At 47.0% G+C, this 14,870-nt stretch overlaps 1 long non-coding RNA gene across 2 annotated transcripts; it reads left to right on the top strand.

The window, feature by feature from the left end:
• Positions 1–2,168: 2,168 nt before the first annotated feature.
• Positions 2,169–14,858, top strand: LOC144325539 (uncharacterized). 2 transcript variants are annotated; one of them, XR_013390727.1, is made up of 3 exons: positions 2,169–2,610; positions 13,514–13,593; positions 14,801–14,858. It is a non-coding gene; the product is annotated as an uncharacterized LOC144325539 (long non-coding RNA). The 2 variants fall into 2 exon arrangements; XR_013390726.1 differs by lacking the exon at positions 2,169–2,610 and adding an exon at positions 5,653–6,128 and having other exon boundaries at positions 14,801–14,825.
• The last annotated feature ends 12 nt before the right edge of the window (positions 14,859–14,870 follow it).

The raw sequence follows: 14,870 nt of genomic DNA, 5'->3' as shown, positions 1-14,870 counted from the left end.
TGTGCATTCCGCTCTTGCACCCAGCTCTCCTTGCAAGCAAGGGAAAGAGGACTTGCTCTACAGCGGGCAAACCATGCCATTTATGTCAAGCCATCCTCCTAAACAAACTCCAAGCCTGACAGCCCTTCCCACAGTCTAAGTGCAGGCATCCATGAAGGCTAATTTCTGTATCACTGCAGTTTCCCTGGGAGGCTGGCTCTTTGGCCATTCACCGTCAGCATTCCTTTCGACTATTCAGTCTGTACTTTGCTCTGACCCGGCATGAGTTAGGACAATAAAGGGCACAGCCCACCCATCCTGTGCAAACCCGATTATCAATATTCGGGACCTGAGTGAGAGCACAGATCAACATGGGAAGCTGCTTTATTGTGAATCAGGCCTTTGGCCTGTCTAGCCCAGTGTCATCTGATCTGAACTCCGGAGCACATGCATTTAACATTAAGAACTGGTGTCTGAGTTTGCTTGTTTTCATCTTTCCTCCTCATCTTTTTCCTTTTGTGCCATGTATTTTAGTTTGTAAGTCGCAGGCCAAGGATTGTCCTTTTTTATTTATCTGTAAGTAGCACTGTGGGTTTTCTTATTTAAAAAAAAAGCTTTGATGAAAGAAATATGACAAATAAATGTAAAGCAATGCACTTCCATTCTGCTCTGGCTTCTCTACAATGTTATGCCTCAGCATCATCTGAAAATGCCTTACAGGTCCTTGGTCCATCCATTGGTTCAGCAGCAGCAGCATCTCTTAATTTTTCTCAAGCAGATCACCCACCTCAGCCTTTGCTAGTAGAGAACCTTCTATCTGCCAATGCCAAGGAAGTGAAAAGTGATAGCTCACTAGTGGAGCATGTAGCCTGAGTACAGCACATGCCTTGACAGCTCCACAATAGATTTCAGGTAACAGAACTGGGGAAGACCTATGCCCCCTAGAGAGTTAGTGTCAGCCAGACTGGTAGGCAGTGGACCAGGTGATCCAAAAGTGTGGGTCATCCTAAGGCAGCTTCATGTGACCATGAAGAGCTATGGGTCCTCTCCCCAGGTGGATGCTGTGTTTGCAAGTGAAACACCCTTTGCTAACCAGAGTCTAGAATATTGTTGGAGTAGTGCTGAGTGGAAGGGATTGTTGCATTTAAGGGAAGTGTCATGGAAGGCAATAATTCTGCTGAATAGGGGGCAGCCTTCCCCTATCGGCTGTCTGAGCATCTGGGGCAACTAGCAGCTGCTGATGTCTGTGTTCTGAGCAATATGTTCCCACACGATATTGTGCATTTATTTACTATGTTTTAATCCCCACTCCTACCCACAAGGGGCTTGGTGTCCCCCTCCTGACTCTCACAACAACCCTGAGAAGCAGGTTATTGAGGAACAGAGATGTAGTTTGTGATTGTTTAGCTGGAACTTTGGGCTTGTATACACGCAGGAGTGGCTAAGGCTTTGCATGCAAATAGTCCCAGGTCCAGTCCCCTAGTGTTTCCACTTCAAAGGGAGCAGGCCAAGGGTAGATATCTGCCTGGACAGCTGCTGCCAGCCAGAGCAGACAATACTGAGCTAAACAGAAGATCGGTGCCCTGAATCAGTATCATAGGTGCTGGAGCCCTGGGTGCCCAAAAACCCACAAAATTCCCCATGAAGGTGCCAGACACCACAAATTTCAGTGCCAGGGCCATGCATGCTGCATGGCACCCATGGCCGCAGGCACCCATGGTCGCAGGGCCAAGCTGGCACTCCTGATTGGTATTGGGTGCAGCTCAAGCCAATATATTTCTTTTTGTACCATTCCCTGTAGTAGCGATAACAACTATGCTAACACCAAACGCTGTCGCTTGCTATTTAAAGTTGGCAGCCATATTCCAAAACCAGCTCAGCCACACAGCAGTAATGATGCTGTATGAGGGCGGGATATGTGTGTTTGTTCCCAGTTGTATGGCCTATTGACTGCTTTTCATGTTGACATCCATCCCAAGTTCATTTTGCTCAAAAAAGGATTAGATAGAATTAATGCTATATGCCCTCCTTTCCCCTTTTCCCAAAGAATGTTGAGCTGTGCACCTAATGAGGACCCCATAAAGGGCTATTAGGTCCAATTGTCCCAATTATGCAGATAGCAGTGAAATTTCAGCAGAACAGAGAGGGTGTGTTTCAGATGAGAAGTTGCAAGCTTCCAAAATCCAGCTGGCCTTTTCTGTTGAGCCAGCATTCTTACAAGTTGCTCTAAGCCACTTGTTTGGAAAAGGGAAAGAAGATTTAACAAATTGGAGATTTGGGTGCTATCAAAGTCAGTATGTTGTGCCTCATTCTGCCATGAGATGGAAACTCCCTCTGGGCAGGGAGATGAAGAGTCATGGGACGTCTAAAGGATTACCTTCGAAAAGAGTCATGAGACTGGTTTGAACAAAGAATCAACTCACATGCTTATCATATGAGACACTCTTCTTAAAGTGAGGATTCTGGTGGACTTCAGAAAGACTGGGAGTCCTAGCCTTTAGAGGAGATTAAACAACTCTGTAAGCAATAGAAAGGAAAGTGGGACAAAGCTTAAACTTTAATTCTGGTTATCTCTGTTCAGCGTCCACCATCTTTCCATTCTTCAAAGTAATATGTTCTGCAGAATAACAGGTAGGCTGACTTATTTCAAATTCCATGTTATTTCATCATTGCCACTGAAACTTATTTACATGCATTTTGTTTATTAAGATGATGATGAAATATCTAATTTTGGGTGTTGAAAAAGAGGGTGCAAGAGCTGCAGTGATTTACCTTTGGGTTTGTTGAATCTGGCAGAATTACTCTGAAAGAGGTTGCCAGAGAAGATAGGATAGAGCAGCAGTGAAGTTTAGAGGCCAGCATGCTAAAGATGCTTTCATGAATATGTGTGGGAATGATGGAATGAGACCTTGGTTTTGCAACACCTCCCCAAATCTATAGCTCCTTCCAGTCTCTAGGATTTAAAAACCCCGACCTCATTGGTGTTTGCCAGGGATGTTCAGTGACCACCACCACATATTGAGAAATAGCCACAGTCTTCCAAACAAAATTCATGCTTATCTTAAATTCTTCCAATATTTCTCCTCGGAAGGAACCTCCAAATTTACCTTGATTTTGCTCTTGGCAAAATTTAGTCAGTCAGAAGTTCTCATTCCAGATGTGAATGGATAATTTCTTCATTGACTCAAAATTCCCAATAGGACAATCAGTGTAGGCAAGAGGCAGACAACATCCACTGGACTAATTAACAAAATAGACTGTTCTATTTTTCTCACTAATGTGAGAAAACAAAATAGACTGTTCTATTATTCTCACAAATGTGTGGAGGCAAACACAATTTTTCAGAAGTTATTGAAATGCTGCTTGCTTCCTCTGAAATTATTGTGAACCTTCTCCTGACCAGGAAATATCCAAATGTGTCTTTAAATTTTAATTTGGGTGGTAACTAAATGAGGACATGCACACACCTTTAAAAATATTTGGAGTCAGCTGCTAGAGTGTTTTGGAGGGGCCATAAGATCCAGGCAGATTTCGATGGAAAGATTCATGACCAGAATTGTGACTTTGGGTACCTATTTGTGGATTGGTGCTAAAAAAAACACAAAACAAAACTTGCTTTTCTCCAAAGTTATTTCATGGAGGAAGTATATTGTCTCCAAAACTGGCCATGGTTCCTATTTAAGGAGGTAACCCCCTCCCCACCCTGCATATTTCTCATGCCATATATTTCTACCCTCTCTTGAGCATTGTAAAAGGAGCCCTGGACAGTGGTAGCTGGTGGGGTCCTGCAATAGATTCTGATGGGGGAAACCAACCCCCACACCCTTGTTGCCAGGGGGCAGGAGGTGGAGGTGGCAAGAGGCACAAAGTGGCAGGCAGCTGGTGTCAGAACCATGCAGATCCTCGAACGCTGGCTTGCTTTTAATTCTGGAAGGGAAGGGACCATCCCATGTGAGTTTGTCCTTCTAGCCTGCATGCATCATCCAAGCAAGCAGTTATTACCTGGCCTTTACATGGCACCCCAAGGGAAGCTTCATGGTTGAGCCGCCTCCACTCTGTACATCAAAAACAGCCAGCTAGTAAGAAATTCAACAAAAGAGGTTCCAGTTGCATCCTCTTGGGAGCTGCATGATGATGGTGATGCTGACACAAGAGGACAGTCCATTGTTAACCACTGACCCGAGATGCACTTCCAAAGTGGCTTAAACTTTGGTATAAAATTTGGTGTCGTGGTTGATAGTGACCTTGCTGGCTGTGCTACATCTTTTCCTCTCCTGTTGAGCAGGGTAAGCCCCTGAACGCTGCCATTAATCTGTCATAATCCTTTCCGTGTTCCTTCATGCAAAGGCTCCTGCTGGAAGGATACTTAGTTTCCCCAAACATCCAGGGAGCTATGGCTAGCCGTCTTCCTGGAGAGCCCAAGGAAGACTTCATCTTGCAGAACATCCCCTGGGCATCCCACTACTGTGTAGAGGTGAAGCCAAACCAAGAAGATGCCATTTCTCTAAGACTGTATATGTTTTCACTACAGTGTTTTCAGTGGATTATAATCAAGCTTTTGGTAAGAGGATTAAGCATCCTACAGCAGTGAAACTTCAAAGGCCTACTGTACATATGTTGGTTAGCTTTTCATTCCAGTGATTTATAGCACCTGCTTTTGTCTTCTCATTATCATGAGGAATATGCAGTAGGCAGGTACCAGCCATGGGAAGAAATTAGTTGGCTTTGCTTGTTGATGTGGACCTACCTAAATCACAGTTCCCAAACCAAAACAGCTGTTCTTTAACATTTGAATTTTTCCAAATTTTGTGATGCAGTTCTCCAACATAGGAATGCTTCTTTTAAAAAGGGAAATATATTCGGGGAAAATGTGCACAAAATGCACATATCAGTGAAAATAATGTACAAAAATGCATTATATTGAGGGGAATTGTTTTAAATGTGTGCTTTATACAAAAATGCATACAACAATGTGTATGTTGTGGTGCAACAGTTAAAGTGTTGGATTAGGAAGGAATGTTCCCTGTGTGCTCCATGACTGGAGGGTTGTTATGGTCCAATCTCCACATGTGTTGTTGTTTCTTCTAGGGAAATGTAGCGGTTGGAGGGGGGTTGGTAATGTGTGTGGGTGTGTGATTAGCTGTGGTAATATGGGGGCAGCAGCATTGCATGAGCTCAAGGTGTCCGGCACAGGCACACATGTGCCAGACCAGTGCACGCACACAGACTGGCAGGTGGGCATGCCAGGGGTGTATGCACCCCAGCGGGTGAAGCGCGGAGGGTGAAGGAGCCCACCCCAGCACCTCAGCCCTCGCTGCTGACACTGCCAGAGCGACCAAGCAGGGCTGTGCTGTGCCACCTGCCCACCTGCGCAGGGGAGAGCCTGACCAGCTGACCTGGCACTTGATGGGCACAAACCAGGCGCCCCCATGCCAATGCCCCCAGTGCGGCCCAGTGCTCCTGCTTTGAGTGCACCCCCTCAAAAATCCATGCCTGGGGCCATGGCCCCTCTGGCATCCCCTGCACTACGCCCCTGTATGGGGGTTCTCAAGGGTGGGTGAATGCTGCTGGTATAAACACAAGTGTTTATAGGTTTTTGTTGTTATTATGTAAAACGATAACAGTGGACCTCTTCCTCTCCCTTTTCCATTTTGTCTTCACAACAGGCCTGTGAGGTATGTTAGGCTAAGAGATAGTGACTGGCCCAAGGACATCCAGTGAGCTGAGTGGGTATTTCAAATCCTTTTTGCTCAAAAATGAAGAAAAGGGGGGGGGGATGATATATTTATTATGAAGTATTCCTAAATACCCACAACAAAGAAACACAAGGTTGCTTTTAAACTGCAGACATACCTCAGAGATCCTGCGGGTTTGGTTTCAGACCACCACAATACAGTATAGCAAATATCACAGTAAAGTGAGAAAGTTGTTTCCCAGGGCATCTGAACGTTATATTTCCAAGACAGTGCAGTCTGTTAAGCCAGGCCACCCTGGCTGTAGAGGGGGAGGGGGGAACCCGGCTCCAGCCCTCGCCAGCTCCACTCCCATGGCCAGAAGAGGGGCGGCAGTCGGGGTGTGGGAGGCTGAGCTGCTGCAGCTGCACCCGTGTCCTTGTGAGGAGCATTATCTGCAAAGCACAATAAAACGAGGTATGTCTGCATTTAGATCTTGAATTTATCCAAGCTTGAGCATCTGAGCAGAATTGCTGTAAATTTTAAATCACTTTTGACACTCCTCTATTTGAAACACCAGGCACAGTCTTGCATGGAACGTTTGTATTGCCAGCCTAATATCAGCTGGTGAAAGACTTCCAGAAACACAACTAGCTGGCAAATCACGAAACTTGAGATCTTTGCATGGTTTAAGGTCGGCACTAGAGGAGATTTTGTGGTCAGCAGTGGATGTATTTTTAACAGCTTTGTTAAAAGAGACTGTAAAGAGTTCCCAAAGGACCTCTTCACCGGCAGATAATAAGCAGAGTAAGCTTTTTGGAATGACATGTATGGAGCTATAATTATGGGGAATGGTTTACCTGTTGATTTTCTGTCTTTGGGCCTCTCGTTACCTGTGTGTGACCCCTGCTTGATTTTTGACACTGTCTGCACCTGGAAAAGAGGGTTCATATTTGTATGTGATATCCATTTTATGCATATTTGAGCCACCTTTGATAACTGTTGTTGTTTAGTCGTTTAGTCGTGTCCGACTCTTCGTGACCCCATGGACCAGAGCATGCCAGGCTCTCCTGTCTTCCACTGCCTCCCGCAGTTTGGTCAGACTCATGTTTGTAGCTTCGAGAAACACTATCTAACCATCTTGTCAACTGTCGTCCCCTTCTCCTTGTGCCCTCCATCTTTCCCAACATCAGGGTCTTTTCCAGGGAGTCTTCTCTTCTCATGAGGTGGCCAAAGTATTGGCGCCTCAGCTTCACGATCAGTCCTTCCAGTGAGCACTCAGGGCTGATTTCCTTCAGAATGGAGAGGTTTGATCTTCTTGCAGTCCATGGGACTCTCAAGAGTCTCCTCCAGCACCATAATTCAAAAGCATCAATTCTTTGGCGATCAGCCTTCTTTATGGTCCAGCTCTCACTTCCATACATCACTACTGGGAAAACCATAGCTTTTACTATACGGACCTTTGTTGGCAAGGTGGTGTCTCTGCTTTTTAAGATGTTGTCTAGGTTTGCCATCGCCTTTCTCCCAAGGAGCAGGCGTCTTTTAATTTCGTGGCTGCTGTCACCATCTGCAGTGATCATGGAGCCCAAGAAAGTAAAATCTCTCACTGCCTCCATTTCTTCCCCTTCTATTTGCCAGGAGGTGATGGGCCCAGTGGCCATGATCTTCGTTTTTTTGATGTTGAGCTTCAGACCATATTTTGCGCTCTCCTCTTTCACCCTCATTAAAAGGTTCTTTAATTCCTCCTCACTTTCTGCCATCAAGGTTGATAACTGTAGCAGGACCCAATCTACATATATAGTCTTCTGGGCCCAGAAAATCCCATCTCATTTCCACCCCACCCCATTCACATGCCATAGTCTTCAGGTAATAGATTCAGAGATATTTTAGTCATGGATAAACCTTCCAAAATTATTCTGGGACAGTAAAACCTATTTCCTGCTGCCCAAAAAGGATAAAATTATATTTCTATACCACATCATGTGTAAATGTCTTATCTATCCCAGACGTGAAAGGACAATATTTCTTTATGAACAGAAGGTGCACCCCCACACTCAGAACAGAAGCTACCTATACATTCTGCTTTTGCTACCTGTGACCACCTCATCAGGGCTACTTTTGTTCCCAAGCACCTGGGTTTAGAAACATCACCATTTGGGAAAACACAGAACAAGGAATCCTAGTTTGGGATAGTGAATGGTTTGGATTACTGGAATCTGGGGACGTGCCCTTTCTTCCTTCTTCTGTGCAAGTTAATAGCAAAAATTACCCATGGTGCGCACTGGTTTAACATCTTTGTTGACTATGGCCCCAAATCTTGTTCCTGGTTCACTGAATTGCATTTGCCATTTTATTGCCCATTCTCTCAGTTTGGAGAGGTCCTTTTTTAACTCTTCACAATTTCTCTTTTGTTTTAACCACCCTGAACAATTTGGTACCATCTGCAAACCTGGCCACCTCACTGCTCACCCCTTAACTTTAGATCATTTATGAACAAGTTAAAATGTGCAGGTCCCAATACTGGCCCTTGGGGTCTGTACATCTCTCCATTGGGAGAATTGTCCATTTATACCTGTACAACTCCATTAACCCCAGCTGGTCCAGGCTGGAGGGCACAGTTTGGCAGAGGCTGCTCTGTGGGTTTGCTTTGATTCCAGCTGTAGGTCTGTATAGGTCTGTATTCCAGCCAGTACTGTATAGCTCAGTGCCAGAGGCCATGCTTTGTGTGCAGAAGCCCCCACATTCAACCCCTGCCATTCCAGTTAGAAGACTCAGACAAGCAGGCAATGGAAAAGGCAAGAGCCTTTTCTGCCCTCTCCTAGGACTCAGGGGACCTTCTGCCCATCAGAGAAAGCAATACATTAGCAGACCCTCCAAGGGTCCCTATTTTCCAGGCACAGTCCCAGATTTACAGACATCATCCCAGTTTCTGATTTGATTCCGGAATGTCCCACTTTTCCTTAGGATGTCCCTATTTTCAGTGGAGAAATGTTGAAGGGTATGGAATTATCTGACCCCCAAGCCGCCTGAAGGCAATCCTGTATAGGGAAGTTTTTTTTTAATGTTTAATGTTTTTTTATGTTTTAAAATATGTTGGAAGCTGCCCAGAGTGGCTGGGGCAACCCAGTAAGATGTGTGGGGTATAAATAGTAAAATTATTATTATGGAATTGGCCGCCCCTATTTTCATCGGAGAAATGTTGGAGGGTATGCATTAGTTAGACAAATAATCTGGCCTGGTATATAGGGCAGTGTCTTGTATTCCTAGTTGGCTGCTAGATATAATATACCTTTACCCCATAGGATTCTGTCTGGATCCTGAGGACTTTCTCTGCGTGTCCCCATTGAGGGAGGCCCAGGTCTTCTCTGCAGTAGCCCCCACCTCACCCGCTTGATGGAATGCTCTTCCCAGGGAGACCCACCAATGTTATAATAATTTTATTATAATTCTGCTGCTAACAAAGACATTTCCTAGGCATTTGAGCAGCACCAATGATATGACACTGTACTGCTAAATCTGGTTGCTGTTTTGTTTAAATACTGCTTATGTGATTCTTACTGAGTGTTTTTTAAAAAATACTTTGGTTGTAAAATGGTTCCAGACTTTTTTTAAAGTGAGAAGCAATGTATAAATTGAATTCACCTAACTTAACCCAACCTACTTGTAGTAGTAGAACTTAATGCAGGACTCCGTCTCCACAGTACAATGTAAAATTTGACTTTCCTAACAGTCTTAAAGTTAAGCACTCTGCTTAGCTGGTTTAAGTCTCGTCAAGATATACTATGCTGCTTTTGTTTTTCTTTTGTATTTGTAGTTCTTTTTTCTGGGGAGGGGGGTGATTTGTTTGACTTCCTTCAATCATTGTTATTTCACATTTAACCAAACCTACTGCCATGTGTCAGGACAACCCATCAAAGGGGCCCAGTTTCACACATGCAAGGACCATAGCTGTCAACTTTTCCCTTTTTTAAGGGAAATTCCCTTATTCCGAATAGGATTCCTTGCAAGAAAAAGGAACAGTTGACAGCTATGGCAAGGACACACCATTTGAGACTACATTTGATCTTTGGAGCCCCTCTCTTTCTGGTTAATAGGAGGTAGGGAAAAGCCACCACAACAGATGCTCTTAAGATGTGCTGCATTTTTGTAAACTAGTCTTGTAAACTCCCCTGTGGTGAGTGCCTGAGGGCCCTGCTCCTTCTTGCCACTTACCACCTGGCCCAGGGAGGGCCTGACAGGCCTCACAAGGACTGCTCCTGCCACTTACTATCTGGCCCAGGGTGGGGCCTCACAAGGATGGTTGTTGCCATTGATGCTGCTACTGCCCAGGAGGACCCGGAGGAGTGCAGAGCTCTTTTTAACATGTTTTGTTTTGTTTTTTAATATTTCCCTTTCCCTTTCGATTTTATATATGGGGGTGGGATGGATGTTTGGGTGGGCTGGGGAATTTGTTAGATTTTGATGAATTTGTAATTTTTGCAGTTTTTGTTTGTATTGTTTTATTGTTTTCTGGGTTGTTTTTGTTTTTTGTTTTTATTGTTTTAAGGTTTTTTGTTTTAAGGTTTTATTGTTTTAGGCTGCGAAAGAATAATATTAATTGCCATCAATGGAGGCCAATATGAGGCCTGGGATTGCTACCGTGGAGGGGCGAGGGAGGTATGGCGGTGGGGGCAGATGTTATAGGCGAAGGGGATCGAGATATGGATATGCTCGTACCCTTTCCAATCTGCGCCCCATCCCGAGGGACGAGGGTAGGGTGAGCAAGGATTACTCACCTCCGTCACTGGTGCTGTGCAATGCCAGGTCTATAGGCAATAAAACCGCCACCCTGCGAGATTTCTTTATCTCGCAGGGGGTTGACCTGGCTTGTGTGACAGAGACCTGGGTGCGCGAAGGGGCAACAGTTACCTTACGAGAGATGGCGCCCCCGGGTTTCTCCGTCCTCCACCAGTCGTGGACTGTGGGCCGGGGGGGGAGGGGTGGCATTATTAATCCGGGAAGATTGTCCTTTCAGGGCTCTACCACCGCCATCGATCCCCGGCATTGAATGTGTTGGCCTACTGTGGGGCTCTGAGGAGAGCTTGGTTGTCTGGCTGGTGTACCGGCCACCTAGCGCACCAGCAGCCACCCTGTCAGGCCTATTGGAGGCGGTGGCTGGCTGGGCCTTGGAGTTCCCTAACCTATTGGTATTGGGGGACTTCAACATCCATGCTGATGCCACTCCCTCCTCACAGGCTCTGGACCTGGTGTCTTCCATGGCGACACTAGGGCTCTCCCAGTTTGTTTCGGGCCCCACACATCAAGCAGGCCACACGCTGGATTTGATCTTTGGCGTCGGTATAGATGTGATCATGTCTCCTTCGATGAAGGTGCCATGGTCTGATCACTACGCTCTGAAAGCCAGGATTGACTTTCCACCCCCACCCTGCTTAGGTGGCGAGCCAATTTGGGCTCGCCCGCAGAGGCTGATGGACCCTGAGAGATTCCGCCAAGCCTTGCGGGACCTTGCTCCCCCTGGCGACTCATTGACTGAGCTTGTTGAGGGCTGGAATACCCAGCTCCTGGCAGCCATCGATGAGATCGCACCTAAGCGCCCTCTGCGACCCCGCAGAAACCGGGCTCCCTGGTTTACAGAGGAGCTCCGGAAAATGAAGCGGGACCTCAGACGGCTAGAGCGAGTATGGCGGGGTGCCCGTGACGGAGCCTCAAGAACATCTTATAGGGCTTTTATGAAAACCTACGAGATGGCGGTGAAGGCTGCTAAGAAGTCATACTTCTCGGCCTCCATTGCATCCGCTAGCTCTCGCCCAGCGCAATTATTTAGTATAATCAGGTCTTTAACGTCCCTTGAGGGACAGCCAAATTTAAATAACAATTTGACACACAGCTGTGAGGCATTTGCGAGCTTTTTTGCGGAGAAGGTCTTGTCGCTCCGCCATGACCTCCCTGCCAATTTGGATACAATAAAGGAACTGGAGGCCCCTCGACTGTCCTCGGGTCCAGTATTGGACCACTTCGACCGGATATCCCCAGCCAATGTGGACAGACTCCTCCGAGCTGGAAAGCCCACCACCTGTCCTCTTGACCCGTGCCCGTCTTGGCTGATTAGAGCGTGTCCAGACGAGGTGCGGGCCCTCCTGGGGGATATCATCAATTTGTCCCTTGGCACGGGGACATTCCCAGGGGAACTGAAGGAGGCAGTGGTGCGTCCGCTCTTAAAGAAAACATCATTAGATCCTTTAGATCTATCCAATTACCGCCCGGTTTCGAATCTTCCGTTCCTGGGTAAGGTGATTGAGAGAGCGGTTGCTGAACAGCTTGGTGGGTTTCTGGATGAAACATCGGCTCTGGATCCATTCCAGTCCGGCTTCCGCGCTGGTCATGGGACCGAGACGGCTCTGGTTGCCCTAACAGATGATCTTCGTAGACAGCTGGATCAAGGCGGGTCGGGGCTGCTGATTCTTCTAGATCTATCAGCAGCTTTCGACATGGTCGATCACGAACTTCTGGACCACCGCCTTGCCGACGTGGGGATCCAGGGCACAGTCCTTCAATGGCTGCGCTCGTTTCTCTCTGGTCGGGGACAGAGGGTGGCGCTTGGGGGGGAATTGTCATCGCGCCACTCCTTGGTGTGTGGAGTACCTCAGGGTGCGATACTCTCCCCGATGCTTTTCAACATCTTTATGCGCCCCCTCGCCCAGCTTGTTCGGAGTTTTGGGCTGGGCTGCCATCAGTATGCTGATGACACCCAACTCTATCTGTTGATGGATGGCCATCCTGACTCGGCCCCAGACACACTGACCAGATGTTTGGAAGCTGTGGCTGGATGGTTACGTGGGAGCCGGTTGAAGCTAAATCCTTCGAAGACAGAGGTCCTGTGGCTGGGACGGGGCGATATGGGATTGGGGGGGCAACTCCCATCTCTTGCGGGGGCGCAATTAGTGCCAGCACCGTCCGTTAAGAGTTTGGGTGTAATCTTCGACACCTCCCTTTCCATGGAGGCGCAGATTGCAGCTATAACAAAGGCGGCATTTTTCCATCTCCGCCAAGCTAAGCAGTTGGCTCCTTACCTCTCTCGCCCTGACCTAGCCACTGTGATCCACGCGACGGTCACCTCCAGACTGGATTATTGTAACTCGCGCTACGTGGGGCTGCCCTTGAGACTGACCCAGAAACTCCAGCGGGTGCAGAATGCTGCAGCGAGACTCCTTACGAGGTCTTCGCTGCGAGATCACATTCACCCGGTGCTATACCAGCTGCACTGGCTCCCGGTGGAGTACAGGGTCAGGTTTAAGGTGCTGGTTTTTACCTTTAAACCCTATACGGCCTAGGACCCTCGTACCTACGGGACCGCCTCTCCTGGTATGCCCCACAGAGAAACTTACGGTCTTCAAATAAAAACATCTTGAAGGTCCCAGGCCACAGAGAAGTTAGGCTGGCCTCAACTAGAGCCAGGGCTTTTTCGGCTGTGGCTCCGATCTGGTGGAACACTCTGTCACAAGAGACCAGGGCCCTGCGGGACTTGACATCCTTCCGCAGGGCCTGCAAGACAGAGCTGTTCCACCAGGCCTTTGGCCAGGGCACAGCCTGACTCCCTCCCTCGGCAATCTTCGCGGAGCTCTGGCCCAATGGTTGCTAGTGCCTTGAATTAATTAATTTTTATAATGAATGATTTTAGAATGTTGTTTATGTTGTACTTTTGTACTGTTTTATTGTTGTTAGCCGCCCTGAGCCTGGCTTCGGCTGGGGAGGGCGGGATATAAATAAAAAAATTTTTTATTATTATTATTATCCTTTTTTCAGGTAAACATCACTATCTACCATGTGACATCAAATTATTTCTTTCTTCCTTCCCTCCTTAGGGTCAAAAAGCTTGGATAGAAAAAACCTTTTTCAAGAGGGAGTGTATCTACATAATTGCCAACAGCAAAGATGCTACCAGGTGACCCATCTTCTGCTTCTGCATATTGTTTTTGCGCACCAAACAAACAATCTTTTGTCAGCAGCAGGAGGAGCAGCCCTCATGGGAAAATGGGGGGCAGGTGCTCTCCCTCCCTAGAATTTGAGGCAGCCACTTTCATTGCTCAGAAACAAGTAGGGTGTGTCAGCCAGGATCAGGCTCCAGGCAGCTGGGCTCCAGGATCGGGGGGGGGGGGAGCTGGAGTCAGTGCAAGTGGGAAAAAGGATGAAGCTGGTCCAACAGGCAGGTATTGTATACCAAGGCAGGAGTAGAGGGCAAGAGGGCAAGAACCAGGTGGACATTAAAAGACATGCAGGGGGCAGTTTTATTTTTAAAAATCGGTATTTAGACAGCATCCTACATAATTAAAATGCTGTGGCAGTGTTCAGAAGTATAGGCAACTTGCTCTTGACTAGGGCTTTACAAGGCCGGGTAAACTGTGACTGGCCCTCGAGGTCAGCTGACAGGCTGCTCAGGCATGCTGGTTCTGCAGCCTCCGTGGTACCCTTGAAGCAGAGAGCTCAGGCTGCCAGTGATTCAGAAGGAAAGATGCTGGAGTCTGGTTTCTTGGAGCCCCAGCTGAAAAGCTTCCATGGCACCTTATAACTGAGAGAGAAAGGGCAGACTTCTAGATGGTATAAGCAGATCTGACAGTTTTCTGTGCATCTGCTTGTGTGTGCAGTGCTGCACGGAACTTGGCAGAAGATGAGCATACCATTTTGGCCCCAAAACATGCTCTGATACGTGATTTTTATTCCCTCCTCAGGGTCTAACTGATTTGCTTCATCTTTTTTTATATAAAAAAACCCCCCCAAACTTGAATGCCTGAAAAAGTGCACTGATTAGTCAGGTGTCAGGATTCCCCCACTCAGCATTAAAACTGCAGATGGAAAGCACTGTCTTAAAAGAGGTATTCTCCCCCTTTCTCATTCTGGAGGGAATATCCATTCTCAGATGTTGCAAGCCATGTGCAACAACCCAAAACAAAGGAAGCAAGCCTTTTCTTTTTACTTGGATGAAAATATATGCAAAATCAATCCATTAATTAATCTACTAAAACCCCTGTAATCAACTAAGTCCCTGTCTTTCATCACAAGGGGCAACATCCCTATTAGATTTTTAAACATGAAGAGGGGAATGTTCTAAGTCAACTGCTGGCTGCAGGCTCACAGTTGCTCTTCGCCCTCAGGTGCTGCTGTGGCCAGCTTCTTACACAACACACCCCAATTCCTCCGAGTATAACTGCGAGCAAGAATGAA

This window comes from Podarcis muralis, chromosome 14 (assembly GCF_964188315.1).
Source record: "Podarcis muralis chromosome 14, rPodMur119.hap1.1, whole genome shotgun sequence".
In the NCBI taxonomy this organism is placed as follows: domain Eukaryota; kingdom Metazoa; phylum Chordata; class Lepidosauria; order Squamata; family Lacertidae; genus Podarcis; species Podarcis muralis.
Note: the sequence above shows the minus strand (reverse complement) of the source record. Positions and strands in the feature narration are given on the sequence as shown.